At 37.3% G+C, this 17,579-nt stretch overlaps 1 protein-coding gene across 11 annotated transcripts in view; it reads right to left on the minus strand.

Moving 5' to 3' along the window:
• Btrc (beta-transducin repeat containing E3 ubiquitin protein ligase) overlaps positions 1–17,579 on the minus strand; it is a 174,831-nt gene that overhangs the window by 78,042 nt on the left and 79,210 nt on the right. The gene's annotated exons all lie outside the window — the stretch shown is intronic.

The raw sequence follows: 17,579 nt of genomic DNA on the forward strand, positions 1-17,579 counted from the left end.
TTTTCTTTTTTACACAAAAGCAGTGTAGTTCTTATTAACACAAGTAGTATTTACTCTAGGATTTAAGATTAGGGTCCATTTATTTGTCACTATCACTTCAAATAGTAGCTACAAGATCCTAAAATGTCAATGGGATTTTTATATACCAAGGAGAAACAATTAAATTAAAAGCAAATTCAAAAGTGTTCAAAATCAGTTGAGTATGGTAGCTTATGCCTTTAACCACAGCACTGGGAGACAGGCAGGAGATTCTCTGGAGTTTCAAGTTTGAGGCCAGCCTCATATGTTTAATGAGACCCTCTCTAACAAACAAAACAAGGACAACAAATGTTAACCATTTACAAAACCAACACAGAAAATCCCAATTACATTTATTTGAATTCTCAAATAACAGTAAAAGATTACAGTTCACAGCTGACAAATTTATTACATTATATAAAATCATCACATTCTAACTACTAGAGTTTATTTTTTACATTTAGGACATATTTCCTGAATCTAAATATGAATTTATCTGGAAAATTTCATACATGTATAAAATTTATTTAATCGCCACTGTGCTGTAAATCAACATAAAATATATTCTGTTTTGGGAGAAAAGAAAGGAATGAAAACTGCCCAAGGAGTAGGGAGAAATAGTTGAGTTAATGACTATAGAGTACTACAAATGAGGAAACCAGGTACTGTTTTTGAGACAGGGTCTCACTCTGTAGCATTGGCTGGCCTAGAACTCACTATGCAGAAGATTCGTGGAGATCTGCCTGTCTCTGCCAGAGTGTTATAATTAAAGGCTAGGTGTTATCGTTAAGAAGAATTTTTTTGTTTGTTTTTGTTTTTCAAGATGGTTTCTCTGTGATTTTGGAGCCTGTCCTGGAACTAAGCTCCTGTAGACCAGGCTGGCCTCAAACTCACAGAGATCCACCTGCCTCTGCCTCCTGGGTACTGGGATTAAAGGCGTGCATGTGCCATCACCACCCGGCAGTTAAGAAGAGAAAAAGGAAGAAAAACCTGTAAACATTGTTCAGAGTTAGTTCTTTTTTGATAGATTAACTAAACACTTATTTTGGCCAACCCACTAAAAGAAAGCAACCAGAATGAAAAACCCAGCATAACAGTTACATAAAACAGAGGTAGCAATGCTAAGTAATTAGGCTATAAGGGGCAAGGAACTGGTTGTTGCCTAATACTGAAGGAGAAATGTGGAGTGTCAGTAAATTAGAGATGAATAATCACTCCAACATGGAGAGTAACAATGGATGAAGAAATTGTCACATGAGCCTAATAGGTCACCTTGGCGGTCCTCAGGAACCTCACCACTAACACCCAGAAGAGTTCTATTACTTACTGTCTGCACCCTATGAGAAGGAATCCCAACAACTGTTCCAGTAAGTTAAGTTACAGGCAATAAACTCAAGAGTAACTAGTTGACACAGGGGAGAATCACCTAGGGGCTACTAAAGTAGCAGGTGAACCTTTTATAAATAGTAGGGCTGTTACATTAATTTCAAATGTATCCCCCTAAGATACTTAAGAAAAAAAAAAAGAGTAACTCTACAGTGGAGAAATCTGGCAAACAACCAGCTCCTTACCAGTGGTCCAGCTTTCCTTTTGGTCCCATACTTATGCTCCCATTACTCATTATTTTACCCATTACTTTTTTGTTTTCAGCACATCTGGGTTTCCAGTAGTTTTTCCCCTTTGATTCAATTTTAATATACTCAAGACTATTTCTGCATTCCAACTGCCTCTCCTCTAGTCCAGACCAACAATATTTACTTTTGACAAGCTCTGATAGCTTTGCTTCAGTCTGTACCTGACACAGCATATACACTACTGTCAGAGCTGCCATGCTAAAAAGGTTATTTTGCTACTCAGAAACCCTTTAAGTCAGGCATGGTGGCATATACCTTTGATCTCAGCACTTGGGTGGCAGAGGCAGGTGGATATCTATAGATCTCAGACCAGTTTATCTATATAGCAAGTTCCATCACAGCCAGAGCTATATAGTAGAGAGATTCTGCTTCAAAAAATAAAAAGAAACCTCTTATAGCTCCTGGTACTTATATAATTGACCCAAACTTAAATCATTACAACACTAGTAATTTGGCCAGTGTAACTTGACAAAGCATTGCATCATTTGCATAGCATTATTTATCATCCATCAAAATAAGAACGTACTTGTTCATTCTTGTGTTTTTGATAATGCGAATTCCTTTTCTTCTCCCCACCTGCATCTTTCTTTTCTTTTCTCTCCCTACCTTCTCTTTCTCTTTGCTCCCCCTTTCACTCTTCCTCCTCCTCTATGCCCCTACCTCCTCTCAGACAGGGCCTCATTATTTAACAGCCTCTATCTTGTGACAATACTCCTGTCTCAACCTGAATTGCCAGGGTTATAGGTATATGTCACTATACCTGGCTCTTTTTCTCTCTGAAACAACTTTGTTCTATATAGTCCAGGCTGACCCTACACTCAGTATGTAGTCAATGATGACCCTGAAATCTCATTCCTCTCATTTCCCAAGTGCTTGAGTTACAAATGTGTAACATCTCACCTGGTTCACTTTTTCTAATTGTATTTGCTCAATATAATAGTAGCCTGTCTCCCTAATCTTTTGATCTATTAAAATCTCAATTCAAAGTTTGGTGAGAGGGCCCAGTGAAAGATGTTTGTCACCAAGACTGATGACCTGAGTTCAATTTCTGGAACCTATGTGGTGTAGGATAATAATCAATTCTTGCAAGCTATCCTATGACCTCAATATATGCCTATCCTGGTATATAAGACTTTAAACATTCTCCCCCCCGCCCCCCCGCCTCCACACACAGAGAATAAAATGAAATAAATGCAATTAAAAAAAAAACTTGAGAGCCGGGTGATGGTGGCGCACGCCTTTAATCCCAGCACTCAGGAGGCAATGGCAGGCGGATCTCTGTGAGTTCGAGACCAGACTGGTCTACAGAGCTAGTGCCAGGACAGGCTCCAAAGCCACAGAGAAACCCTGTCTCGAAAAACCAAAACAAACAAACAAACAAAAACAAAAAAAAAAAAACCTTTTGATTCAAGTATCAACTAAAATACCATTACAAAAAAGTTGGTGATTATCATTCCCTGGGGGAATTAATGTCTCTGAATACTGATTTCCAATCTGGCACTTTTCAATATATATCTTGATATCATAGTTGATCTCTTACACTCATGAGCTGAAGCTCTCTACCCTCTCTTAGTGCTGGAGGTTGCTAGGTAAGGTCTACCACTGAGCCACATTCCAGTTCTCCATGTCATATTTGTGTATGAATATGCCTTCAACCTATGCTGTGAAATTCCTCCAAGATTGGCCATTTTTTCCAATTCCACATTCTAACAGAAGAGAACTGACCTCTTCAAGCTGTCCACTGACCTATACACACACACACAGACACACACACACACACACACATTTACACACACTTTCCTGGAACCAAACACCCTTCAGTTTGACTTTCGAGTCCTTCCCTCAACTGTTTATATTCTGCCTTTGTCAAACAAATCTCTTCATATGCCACACAAACTTGTTTTATGACATTGAATATGAGTGAAAGATTCCTTAATTCTACTGTAGCTCGACTGACAATTATGAACATAAGAAAATTATTCAAGCTCCAATATCCTTAAGATGAGGTTAAACTGTCATCTTCACTAAGAAACAACATAACCATTCCATCCTATTCTACTGAAAATTGTCCTCTGACCTCAATATATTTATTCATCATGGCATGCACAAGTTTGCCCATATGCACAAACACTAAAAGAAGCAATTAAAAAAAATAAAGTCAGAGCCAGGTGGTGTTGTTGCATGCCTTTAATCCCAGCATTAAGGAGGCAGAGGCAGGCAGATCTCTGTGAGTTCGAGGCCAGCCTGGTCTACAAGAGCTAGTTCCAGGACAAGTAGGGCTGTTATATAGAGAAACCCTAAAGTCAAAACCCAATTGTTCACTATCATGTAGAATGGCAAATATACATGAAAATAAAAAAGAACTTAAGACTAATTTCTAATAACCAGCTGCAAAATTATGTAATGAGCTTTGCAAGCAACTGGAGTAATACTTTTACCCATTAACCTGTTCTGTGATTTGGCAGTAACTTTAACCTCCAAATACACATGATTTCCAATTTATAAAAATAGAAGTTATTCTGTTACAAGGTTAAAAGGTAATTTAGCTAGATAAAGAATAAAAACTCTTTAGTGAAAAGTGACATCTCTCTCTCTCACACACACACACAGAGAGAGAGAGAGAGAGAGAGAGAGAGAGAGAGAGAGAGAGACAGAGAGAGAGACAGAGAGAGAGAGAGAGAGAGAGAGAGAGAGAGAGAGCGCCTTATAATGCTGATAAATGCCTATAATCCTTATGCTTGGGAGGCAAACACAGGAAGATCAATGAAAGTTCAAGGCCAGCCTAGTCTACACAGTGAGTTCCAGGCCAGCCAGTGCTACAGAGTAAGACCCTATCACCAAAGACAAAACAAAACAAACAAAAACCAAGCAAACAAACAAAAACCCACAAAACCTTACCAGCACTCTGTGTGTGTATTTGAGCAAATTTAATTAATCGTAATCTTCCTGGGATAAATGAAAGAAGTATAGATTTAGAAGGCTTACTGGAAATTCCTATTAAAGGAACTGATTTTAGGGAAGACCTGAAGTGTCCTCATGAAATAATCCTTTCTGGCATGGTTCCACAGACAATGCTTCTCTGGCAACTTTACCATTTGGCATACTCTATTAAATGACAGCCACATCAAACAAAGTCTGCACACAGCGTTAAACTTCTATAGTGCCCCAGTCCAAGTTTTCAAGGAGTGTTATTTTTCAACAGCGTACAGATCCAAAAAGTGGTAGGAACCAGATAGAATGGGAAGCACTCACTGGGAGAGAATGGCCATCAGTACTGCCTTACTCCCTATGACAGAAGTCAAAAAACCTGCCAAGTAGGTTTTCCCCCTGCTACATTGTCTGACACTAATTATAAAAATACTACAGATGCAGCCTTTCTCAAAATGCAAAGGGACTGTATGTGTTTGCAAAGAACAACTATTTTTTATGCTTCCAAATTCTTAATCCTGTTTGGAGCTGTCAGTGGGGGTTAATGGAAGCCCTGGATAGGAGAATTCCAATCTGGTTGGCAGATGGATAGGTTGGTTATAGCTGCATAACTATGTCTTGCCTGCAGGCACAATTCAGAACACTGTTAAAGCAATATAAAGTCTCTGTCAAGCTGAACCATTTGGATCAGTAGCAAGGAGAAATAATAATAAAAAAGAAGTTCATTTCTGGGCCTTGTGCATTTATGCTACTATGCAGAAACTGATTAATTGTCATAGTGTGCTGGTCTTCTATACCTCAGATTTCTACTTCTGGAGGAGATTTTGCATGCTAATATAATCATTCTCCCTCTTGAGACATTAGCAAATAATCAAATGAAAAACAGGATCATAATTTACTGAGATTCAAGCAATTCTCTATGCAAATTTGACTTGTTATTGCTGCTGCCTCGTTAATCTGAATGCCTTTGACAAACTCCTTTGATTTATGAACTCATGACAACTCCAATGTGTATATATTTTGCTAGATTGACATTATCATTAAGAGTGGGTGGACTGAGCTCACATGAATGGCTGATTTTATTCGCTGGTGTCTGCTGCTCAACAGCTGAGCATCTCCTCCTCACAAAGCCCCTGAGCGGCAGGCTCTTCCCATCTTCCCATCCATTCATCATCTCGATGTTAATTGGCCCAGGCTTTAAGCAAATTTTCAACACGATTTAAAGGCACGATGACACTGATTACTGACCCTCTGCCATACGGTGCCTATTGATTAACCTGACAGAGATGATGAGCTTGAGGGAAACTAGGTGTGTGGGGACCTCAGGGGGAAAAATATATTGTCTATGCAGGCAAACACTTGTCGTTACCTCACAAGCCAGATCTGCACAGCACAAAGTCTTCAAACACACTGCTTTGATACCTACAGCTAACACAGAAAGTGCTTTCTGTATTCATAAATATTACAAATATGTCACGTCAAAAACACATGGACACATTTAGTATTTAGAACAATTCCCTAGATAGATGGTTGCCTTTCAACCACTTACACTTATGCTAGGGTGTGTGTATGTGTTTATGTTAAATTAGAAGTACTGGGGTGGCCTGGTAGTATTTCATTATATAATAAAAATAAAAATAAGGAAACAAACTTTAGGAAATAGAGGAAAGAAGGAAGGGATTAAATAATCAAGGCAAGTCCCACCATGAATAAAAGAGGCTGCATTCTATCATTAAAAGAGATTTTTCTCAAAGAAAAAGGAAACCAACCTGATTTCACAAATCGTTTTTTTCTTTGAATACCACAACCTAATTCTAACTGCCAAACTATTTAACACAGAAATTATGAGCAGAACATTTCCAAATAAAGCAAAATAGTACCAGATTCTAATAAACCTAAAGTCCTTAAAGTCTTGCTTCCCTGTGTTCAACAACTACTGTGCAAACTGTACTCGGAGAAACAAAACAATCTTTGAGGTTAAGTGCTAGAGAACCTAAACTCCTTATTATTAAGAGAAGAAAATAAAAAGGTTCAAATTAATAGCCAATGAGTACATATATTATTAGCAACAAACAAAAATCTGCTTAAGATGTTGCTAGATCTGCAAATGTACACAAGTTAAACAGCACACTACTGGGGTCAGAAAGAACATCTTTTAGATAGGGACAGTTATTATTTAAAACAAAGCCAACAAAATGTCCTCCCTCTGACCACACACATCACCATGCTTACTTACGAGTCCTGGGGGGACAGCCAATGTACAATTTTATACACAGGTATTTTGGAGCAGCAGTAACGGTTATTTCAAAGCTAAATAACAGAAAACCGAACAGTCTGACTGTAGTCGCTCTTACAGTGACATGGGCTGTTAATGTAAGAGATCAAATGTTTTTCAAGTCAAACAGCATCGGAGTCTGTTATTCTGGAACATGTAGCTCACTCCCTAAAAGCCTGACTCCTGCTCTTCTAAGATAAACAAGCTCAACTATGTACTGAGATGCTCAGATAAAGACATAGCTGAACTGCACCAGGGAATTACAAGGGAAGGGCACCAATGTTGCTTTTGCTAACTTTCAAGTCAGGAAACATCCCAATCAAGACAATATTTTAACAGTATCATTAAAAGTCTAAATATGAGAGAAAAATAAATTTGCAGTAATCAATATGGGGACCTCGTCCCAAAATAACCAAAACAGTTATCTCTATTTTCTGAAGAGGAGAGATGACAGCTGTCTGAACATATTTAGCTTTGTGACTTCTTAATCAAAGATTTGAACATCAACTTAGCAATGACTCTGAGTATACATAGGAATTTGTAATTAGGTTAACATGTTCCACACCAGAATAATAGTCCATTTAAACACTAAACAAAGTTTTGGGGCTCTAAAGACTTAACTGAAAAATCAACCATACTTTATTCCTTACCCTCCCAAATCTGTAGGCTGTGAAATTTTTAAAATATTTTATTTCTGTTGAACATGGCAATGCAGTCACCAAACTATAACAATATGGCTTAATATTTTAAAATTGAAAGTAGAACAGCAAAGTAGACCTGTATATGTTCCCATAGGATGGTGATTTTCTGGTCGGATTAGGGCCACTATTCCTTTTTAAAATTTTTTTTTCATACATATATTTCATGATTTAAAAAAAACAAAAACAGCCTGGTGTGGTAGCTAGCACCTTTAATCCCAGTATTCAGGAGGCAGAAGCAGGAAGATCTTTGTGAGTTCAAGGCCAACCTGATCTACAGAGCAAGTTTTAGGACAGCCATGGTCACACAGAAAAATCTTGTCTCAAAAAACCAAAACCAAAACACAAAAAGAAACCAAAAACAATTCATAAGGCTAAATAAGCATAGTAAAATAAATATAAGCTTGCTAGAATTTGAGATTGAAAGACTGAAATAAAAAGCCAAGCACACCTAACATGTGACCCAAACACAAAACTTTTAAATTTAAATGCACCTCAAAGAATATTTTGCCCTCTTCAAAATATTACCTTTCCTGAATATGTGTTTGGGACAATGTCTTTTAAAGCACAATTTTCTTTGCTGTCTTTTTTATACACTATCTTATTCATACCGTTGTATACAAGTTAAGAGGCAAATAAACATTTGCTTCTCCTAAGAATGTCCGGTTAGTTTTGTAACTCACAGGCATCTGCATTCTACAGAGGTTTTGGGAGGTGGATCCATACCCCAATGAACTGTGACTTCTTGCATTCCTGTTCCTCACATGGTCTTTGGTTTCTTCTTATTTTCCTCATCTTAGGTATCTTCCTGGATTGAGTATTACCAGTTTATTAAAATGCAACATTATCTTCAAAGAAATTTAAGATTTCTTTAGCTTGATAAACTGTAATATCCTCCAAATGATCACCATTTTGGAACAAATATAAAAAACACCCCAACTAAACAAGTAGTTGCAAAAACAAAACCACAGATTGTTTTGTGTTCTTGTTTTGGTATTTATTTTTACTATAAACTTGCCTGTATTTGGTCATCCTCTTATTTCCTTTATTATAAATATTTGCAATTTTTTACTTTTTAATAAACTAGAACGCTTTAAAAAAATCATTCTAATCTTACTACCCTGTGACCGTTCCCACTTAACAAATATTTCTTAAATTTATAAACTCTGCTCTTTTCACTGATTTTTGTAAATATTTGGTTTCCAAGACTGAATAATTCGGTCCTGCATAGCTCTTAAATGTGTTTAAAAGAACAGAGGCACATTTAAGAAAAAAAGATCATGTACCATGCTTTATACTCCTTGCTTTTCTCTTAAAATGCTAAGAATGCTAGCTATATTCTTATACTTGATCTTTTAATCCTTGCTTTTACTTTAAGTCTTGCCATCTCATTTTCTGATAATATCTATTATAGGAAGAAGGGGGAAAGGGTTATGTTTTTAAAAAGAAAGCAGATAGCAGAACTTATATCAACTGGATCATTGGGTCTCTAAGTAGGTTTACAGGGGTAGAATTGGACTAAGAATTTAAATGTAAGAGAAGCATGCTTCTTTTCTGAAAGGGCCAAAGTCACACACTGATAATTCATTTCCTCTAATGTTCATGCTAACATTATCAAACAGCAAAATGAAAATAAAACCAAAACAGATTAACTTGGAGTTCTATCAGGAGTGGTTTAATATATTTATTTGGGATGATGAAGTAATTTTACTTCCCCAGCAATAAATAATCTTGTTTGTGTTCTTTGTTTAATAAAATGCTTTTTGACAAATATCAGATTTTAAAAAGTATTTTTCTCCAACAAAATAATAATAGAAATTCTTTCTATTTAAAAACGACAATTTAAAAGGATATGTTTGTGTGTTCTAACAAAACTTATCCCCGAGGCTATGGTCTTAAGTTGTTGTAATACTGGAGAATATCCACACACCTCTAATCATCCATTCCGCTAACGATACACCATTTTGTTTACATTTCTGGCATTCGACAACTTGGTTACACTATTACTACTTTCCATAGTCTCTGTCTTCTATATGGAGAATCATATGAAACCTGCATTGTTTATTTTTACAAAATTATTCCCTGTCATTAATCAAAATGAAGAATTTTCTTTGGTAATATTAGCAATCCTTTGTTGGTTAAAAAACAAGTGAGAAACATTAATTCAGACATTCCTGGATTATTATAGTTTTGATCCTCACCATTTTGGAATAAAAATAAAAACCACGCCAACTAAATAAGTACTTGCCAAAAATCCAGACAGAGGTAGGTAATTCTAATAATTTTATTATGAACTTACCAATATTTGATCATTCTCTTACTTCCTATATTATTGAGAAATTATTCTATTCTTGTTATCCAGTGGACTTTCCCATCAATTACATATCCTTACAATCTCTTCTCTGTTTTTTTTTTTTAAATAAATGTTTGGTTTCTAAGGCTGTATAAGAGCCCAGTATATATAGCTCTTTAAAGTGGCTCTTCGATTCAATGGCATTTTTGGCATTAATAAATCTTTCAGTAAAATTTGGTATTAGTTATCACAAATTGTATTTTGTCACTTTATGGAATTAAAATTAAAACTGCCTTGCCTATTTCAGAGTCTGATGAATATCAAACAGTGATTTTAATACTACAGGAGGAACCTCTGAAATCTGTGATATTCACATTTCGGTATATCCTGACAAAATCCCTCTAAGAGAAACCACCCTTTTGAACATCTTTTCTTCCGCAGACAAGGCTCCAGAATTAGCTGCCTCTCACTGACTGCTGTACAAAGGGCATTCTGGGTAGTGGTCAGTAAAGAAAGCAGTCATTTCTAAATGCCAGTGCTTCCCAACATCTCCTTTCCTTCTGAGTGGAATGAAGTCTGAGAGCACTGACTGCTGCTGGGTCATTCGGCCCACGAGGGCCTGGAAAGGTTTCAAGAATAACAGAGGTCATGTAATTGCCAAAAGAGCATTAGCCACTCAATCATAATGGATAATTAAATGACCTACATGATTCCTGAAATAGCTGCTCTATATTTGGTCTATTACTTGCGTCCCTCAAGATAAGCTACTTGTCTGGTCTGCCTTGACCCGCAGAAGTCCAACCTGCGCCTGGAAACTAGCTGCATGCTTCTATTGCTTTGAAACCCCACCAGACTATGCTTTCAGGAGGACACACATAAAGAATCAATCTTGTATCCTTCTCCCTATTGTGTTCTCTGGAATACAAATGACTAAAGCAAAGGAAAAAATTAGTACATCCTTGGCTTAGATCTTTGAGGGAATAGAAAGAAAGAGCCAACCAAAAAACATAAGAACCATACAAAAAGAATGCTACAATGATTCTTTTCTTTAAAAAAAAGTTTTACTCATATGCCTGAGAATTATTTTACATTTGATTACAAAGTTTGAGATATTTATTTTGTAGGTGGCAAGTCATTAAAATGCCAATTGCCTAGGCTGCATTTTTTTTATAGTGCAGGCTATTGGACTCTTTACTGACCTAGTTTCATGGTTCATACAGAAAGTAAACTGCCTCTCAAAAATCAAATATATATGATACCAATTGTTCACATAATAAAAGTAGCAAAAATATTACTCATATCTCTCAACAGTTTAACTCACTATAATACCTAATAAGAAATACGAGCAAATAGAAGGCAGTGTGTTGAATGCCAAAACTATCCTTGAGAACTGTGGAGGAGAAAAGGTGTCTGCCTGTGGCCCTGGAGGTAAATGCACTAGCAAACACTACAAAAGAGGCAAGAGACAAGGAATCAAAGACAATCCTACAATAACAGCAAGGGATAGATAGAGATGTGACGGACAGACAAAAGAGCTAACAGTTAGAATACCCTAGAGGCTAGTAGGGTTTTTCCGTTTCCACAGGAAATTATGTAGCTTGAGGCTTCCAGCTCCCCTGATCTCTTACTAGTACATGGATGGCTTATTAAACCTAGAACATATCTGTTTTAGTTAACTTCAGGGTAGGGAGGGGGCAAAGGGGGAGGAGAGAACAAAATGTACTTAAATGCTAAATTTTTTCTCCAGGCTGAATGCCTTTCATCCAATAAGACATTCAAAGCAGTGACCCAGCAAATGGATTGCAAAAGCAATCTTCCATCCCGGTGCCGCATTATCATTCCTATTCAGTATTCTCCATGAGATATCTCAATCAGCTGTGTGTAAGTGACAACGCAGCCCATTGCTGGGTTAATTAAACATTTGACTTTAACACCCTCCCCGTCATTAAGCAAATAAAAACAGATAATTCAAACTGCACTTCATCCTCAGGGTACACAACACACATGTCAAAATTAAGAGAGTCCAAGGCCTCCAGGGAATTCTGTTGATGCTATAATCAGTTTAAATCTTATCTGGTTTATCAATTATTCTATTGATTAAACCAAAGCGATTATACACAACTCCTCTGCCACATGGGATTGATGTCAGCAGAGCAAGAAAATAACTCCAGGAGGTTCCAAACTGATTTAAAAAGCGACCAACAGACAGACCAATAATAGTCGATTATTACATACCAGTGATCCATACACTGAAGAGTTGATTCTTAGTTTCAGGCGGTGAAGTGAACTGTTTCCAATCACTACGTCCCACTGACATCCCTTACAGTTGGCTCCAGCGGATTTATGTTGTGAAGATCAACATATATTCTACTGATTTAAGCAGAAGCTAGCACTCTCTGTTGCTGAGATATATTTATAGATACTGGACCCTAACTCTAAAAGAAAAAAGCTCAAGCAGAGAAATCCAAAAAACTTTTTTAATTTCCTTTCCTATGTATACATGGCCAGTAACATGCATGGCTAAAAGGGACATACTTGAGGCCCAATTCTTCTAAAAGTCTCCTGAGAAAACCCAGCCATTCCAGTCTGAAAACTCCGTATTTTTGAAAAAACAAACAACAAAAACCCCAGATTCTAAGACATCACAAAGCCCTTACCACAAAGAGTCATGACTTCTTTTATTAATTCCAAGGGCAAACATATTCAATACTATTAATAGTGCTGAAAACATTGAGCTGTGTCTTCAAATGTTGATAACTAAACCCTAACACTGAACTTCTACCAGAAAAATTTAACCACGATTTAGATGTCCTCTTGTCCAATTCATTGTGTATTATCCTTCAAGTGTTCAGAACCTTTAGCAACTCAAGGCCATGCCCTTCTGCATATGAGAAAAGCACTAATAAAACCTAATAACAAAAATGGGAGTTGGGGGGGGGCAGGGGGAGAGCTTGGGCTACCCCACCCCTGAAATCTGTGTACTAGCCATGCTCTTCAGAAGGGAAATATGTGCACTGCTATGTTGGTGCCGCTTGTGCATTCAACCAGAAATGAACTTATCTCCTTCAGACTGTTTTGTTTTCAGGCAGACTAAGTAAGAAAACTGCATTAGCATGCTGTATTCTACACTCACCACTAGAAACACGGAGGGTGCTATTTGTAAGTGTATTCTTTTTAAGAGGTTTGTTCTCTGCAGCTGTTTTCTGCTTGCAGTGTATTTTGTGTAATCAGCACATCATCATAAATACATTGGCTGTTCCCCTGAGGGTAGCTGTCAGTGTTTAATTTACAGAACAACCTGGCCAATGTGAATTTTAACATTCTAGCACTACGGCAAGGAGTTACCACTCTCTGTGAAAAACTGGTTTCTATGAATTTTTATATCAAGAGCTGGTCCCAGGACAATTTAAGCTTTAGAAATACTGTTTAAAAAAATGCTTTCTACCTTAAATGGAATAAACTCATTGATAGCCGAAGACTTGAAGTAACGACCAAACCCCAGATGGGTACTATCAAAGGTAGAGAAGGATGGAGAATTGTCTACCAGCAGGAGGCACTGTGGCAAATATCTCACTTTCCTGTAGAGCTGCCCAGGTCACCCACCAGTGATCTCTGAAAGGGTGTGTAAAGTAAAAAGGCAAACCTTTCGAGAGGCATTCTAAGTGTGACATGTATTGCTCTTTTCTGCTGAAATGAGTTATACTGGATATGACAATAAATACATGACTTTCCTTGGACTGCTATTAAACCAAATATTTAATTCAATGACTGGGGAAAGGGAATGTAAGGTAACAGTACTATCCTCCCATATGCATAGGAGCTTGTACACAGGTTCTCAATAAATGTCTAGTGAATAACTAAAAGCTCCTTGAGGTCCAAGTCTGAATCTTAATTTATGCTCAATACTTTCTAAAACACCTGGCACATACCGATAAGTAGAATAAAGCTACGATCCTGTTATTTGTAGGATTTAGATGTCTATGATGTCAATGGTATTTTATAATTCAGTAAAATTTCCTTAAAATCACTATAAAAACTATGTGTCAATGCCAGGCATGGTTTTTCAAGCCTATAATCCTAGCACTATGGAGACAAAGGCAGAAGGATCACGGAAGATTTGAGGCTTGCCTAGTCTATATAGCAAGTTCCAGGCCAGCTAGGGCTACAGGTTACTGTGCCTCAAACAAGCAAGCAAGCAAGCAAACTGCATATCTTATTTCTGTCATTTTAATGAAAGTAATTAGTACATCAAACCCAAGTAACCCAGCTTCGCAAGTAAAAACATGGGCATAAAATACTGACATGTTCATGGAGCTAAGGAGATGGCACAGGCATAATGGATAACCAATTCTAGCAGGAGGTGAAGACAGGAAATCCCAGGGCAAGTTGGCTAGCTAGACTTGCAGGCCTGGTGAGATTCAATCTAAGTAAAAAGTGGAAAATAAAGGGCTGGAGAGATGGTTCACTGGTTAAGAGCATTGGTTGCTTATCCAGAGAACCTGGGTTCAAGTACCAGCACCCACATGGTAGCTCACAACTGTCTGTAAGTCCAGTTCCAGGGATCTGGCACCCTCACATAGGTATATATGTAGGCAAAACACAAATACATATAAAAATTTAAAAAATTTAAAAAAGCAGAGAGCAACAGAGAAAGATATCTGTCAATCTATTCAAGTACATGCACACAAAAAGGCACCTGATTATACTGATTAATGAAGTGCCAGTACATACATATTCCATGAATCCAGTGAGTAATACATATGAATATACATATTAATATATGTCTGCTTCTGTTAAGGGCTATTTTGAAAGGTAGAATACACAGAGTTAAAAGAAACCAAAATATGGTTCATAATGATTTGTTGTTTTATGAGGTAGAATCTTTCTATGCAGCCTGGCTGACCTAGAACTTGCTATGTATCAGGCTGGCCTTGAACTCACAGAGACTTATCTGGCTCTTCCTCTTCTGCAGGCAACACCACTCCACACTTGATTGGTCTTCTATTGTTTTTAGTGCTGTACAGAAATACATTGCACGATGTCTTTAGGAATTATTAAATTGTGCTAGATGTGGTGGTAAATGCCTATAACCTTAGCATTTATGAGATGGAAACAAAAAAAAAAATCCAAAACATCCAGACATTTAAGGACAGCTTCACCCACAATCGAAAGTTCAAATCAGCCTAGGCTGAGATGATGAGATCCTGTCCCAAACAAACACCCAAATACACAAATAAAAAGCACTAAGTTGTAACTAACACATTCTTTAAAAAAGAAAAAAACTACCTACTTCACTATGGAGAGTTTCAGACACACCCAAATTTATGTTAAAACTATATTTAAGCCATCTAGTAGACCAATGCATTACTTACAGCTTGCTCTGGTTCTGCCATAATTAATTTTCCTATAGCAAATTTTCGTTTTATATAAGCAGAATCATATACCTGCAAGATTACATATCCTCTTTTGTGTTTTGTTCCTATCTTGAGACAAGGTCTCATAGCCCACACTAGTCTCAAATACTCCCATCTCAACTTCCCGAGTACAGGAATTACAGGTATGTGCTATGCCTAGCTCACAGCACCTTTAAATCTACTGACTGCCAGAAAGTATTTCTGACCACCAGAAAGAAGTCCTATTTAGGAATACAATCTGTTATTACTCATTCTGTCTATTCTTCTATGACAATTTATGCATGCAATTCCTTTTAAATGTTTGACACATACAAGGCAAAAAGAGAAAAAGCATATCATAATCAGTTTTACTGATTAAAGCTTAGAAAATTTTAATTCAGTTGAATAATTACTCTTCTTTATAAAAATCTTTTGTCTAATAAAAGACATTTTAATTCTAAGAAATTAATCAGATTCTTTCTTCCTCAATTCATAATTATAAAATACATGCTAGGACCTTTTGAACTAACCAGGATGGGGTTAGACCGAGGTCACAGCAGATCAGATGATTACCTTCTCTTCCCTGGAGACCATGGAGTAGTTCCAGAGGCTGCCATTAGATAGCAGCACAGTACACACCATCAGTCATATCTCTTAAAACCTCTCCCACAAAGGCTGGAATTCTCTCTCTCTCTCTCTCCCTCCTCTCTCTCTCTCTCTCTCTCTCTCTCTCTCTCTCTCTCTCTCTCTCTCTCTCTCTCTCTCTCTCTCTCTCTCTCTAATTCAATTAGTGCAGTCGGCAACTCCAGAAAAGAGTAATTCAATTAGTGCAGTGTGGAGCTCCACAATACCTCTCAGCAGATGTTCACCATCTTCGGGAACTGGAGCTAGGATTCAAATACCTGTATGACTTCGATACGCCACTATGCTATATCATTGTCAAAGTGCTTACATATGCTTTTCTGACTTCAAACAAAAGGTGAGGAAACAGCCTTGGCTAACCTCCTAGAAAGGTTTCTAATTTTACGCTGCCATAATTAAGTTACATTTTCTAAATTATATTTAAAAACAAATGCACCCTAGCCCTCAAAAGACAAGATCTCAAGTATGAGGGCAGGACAAACTACAACGTCAGATCCTGTCTCAGACAAACAAACAAAGGAAACCCCTCTCCCCAAAGCCCAACTCTACCCACATGTACTCTACATACTATAACTACAGAGGACTTCCAGGGTGTTTCGCAGGGCTAGGGCTACAAGCTGAGGCTTTCATACATGCCCAGCATGTATACTGTCACTAAGCCACACTCCCAGGCCTATTATGGTCTACTGGTTTGCAGCAGTGTACCTAGTTATGGATTCTGAATTGTAATGAAGACAATGTCAAGATGGGAGTGTATTCACAAGGAAGGACAATCAGAAATGGTAACCCCCAAATAAGGGTACAAAAAGGACAGAAATGATGGTTGTATCTTCCAAAGAAACTGCAGAATCACAAACATTCAACATGTTAAACAGAAGATAAAGCAAAATGACAGGTCTCCTCAACATATAAAGTTGTTATTCCGAATCCAAAAAGATCAGTTTCAGCCCTCCCCCAAACCCCACTCATCCCTAGTAGTTCAAGAGCAATACATAAAAATATAGGGCACAGGATTTGCATGGACAAATCTGCCCAAATGTTTCTCACTAGATTTCTTTAAATCTAGTAAAATGTAACTATTACGCATGCAACTGTCATTCAATACTGTTTAAGGAATAAATGCAAGAAAAAAGTCTGTTCAGTATACATCACAGGCCTAACTATATTTTCTGATCCCGACTGGCTGACTCTGCAAATGTAAAACCAAGAATATAGGGGTGGGAACAACTGGATATGAAAAAAGAACAATTACTCTGTATTACTACAAAACACAGAGTCAGGAACAATAAGCAAACAAAAAATTGACTCCTTGCAGGAAATCTTCCTCATAACACCAAACAAAGAGGAAAAAACAAACAAGAAACCTTGCTGACTTCACTTCTCCCATACAGGTAAAGATCAAACATAGATTAGATGACCCCCTGCCAAACACATATCATAAAGGACACCTGTATTATGAAACAAGTGACATATTGTCCTCTGGTGTCCTTTCCAATACTGAAATTCCATAGTTTTGTAGATATACTGATTTTTTTTTCTCATGAACTAAGCCTGGAATAAAAGTAACCAAGCTAATTCTCACACAGGAGCGATGGTTAAAAGTGCACAGCATGTGAGCAGTTTTTAACTAAAGCATTAATAATATACCATGGGAAGAAATTTTGGAACTTCCTTGTATTAAATTCAGGAGACTGTAAA

Source organism: Alexandromys fortis, unplaced genomic scaffold (genome assembly GCF_014885135.2).
Source record: "Alexandromys fortis isolate MF-2015 unplaced genomic scaffold, M_Fortis_MF-2015_v1.1 scaffold_16, whole genome shotgun sequence".
Lineage (NCBI taxonomy): Eukaryota > Metazoa > Chordata > Mammalia > Rodentia > Cricetidae > Alexandromys > Alexandromys fortis.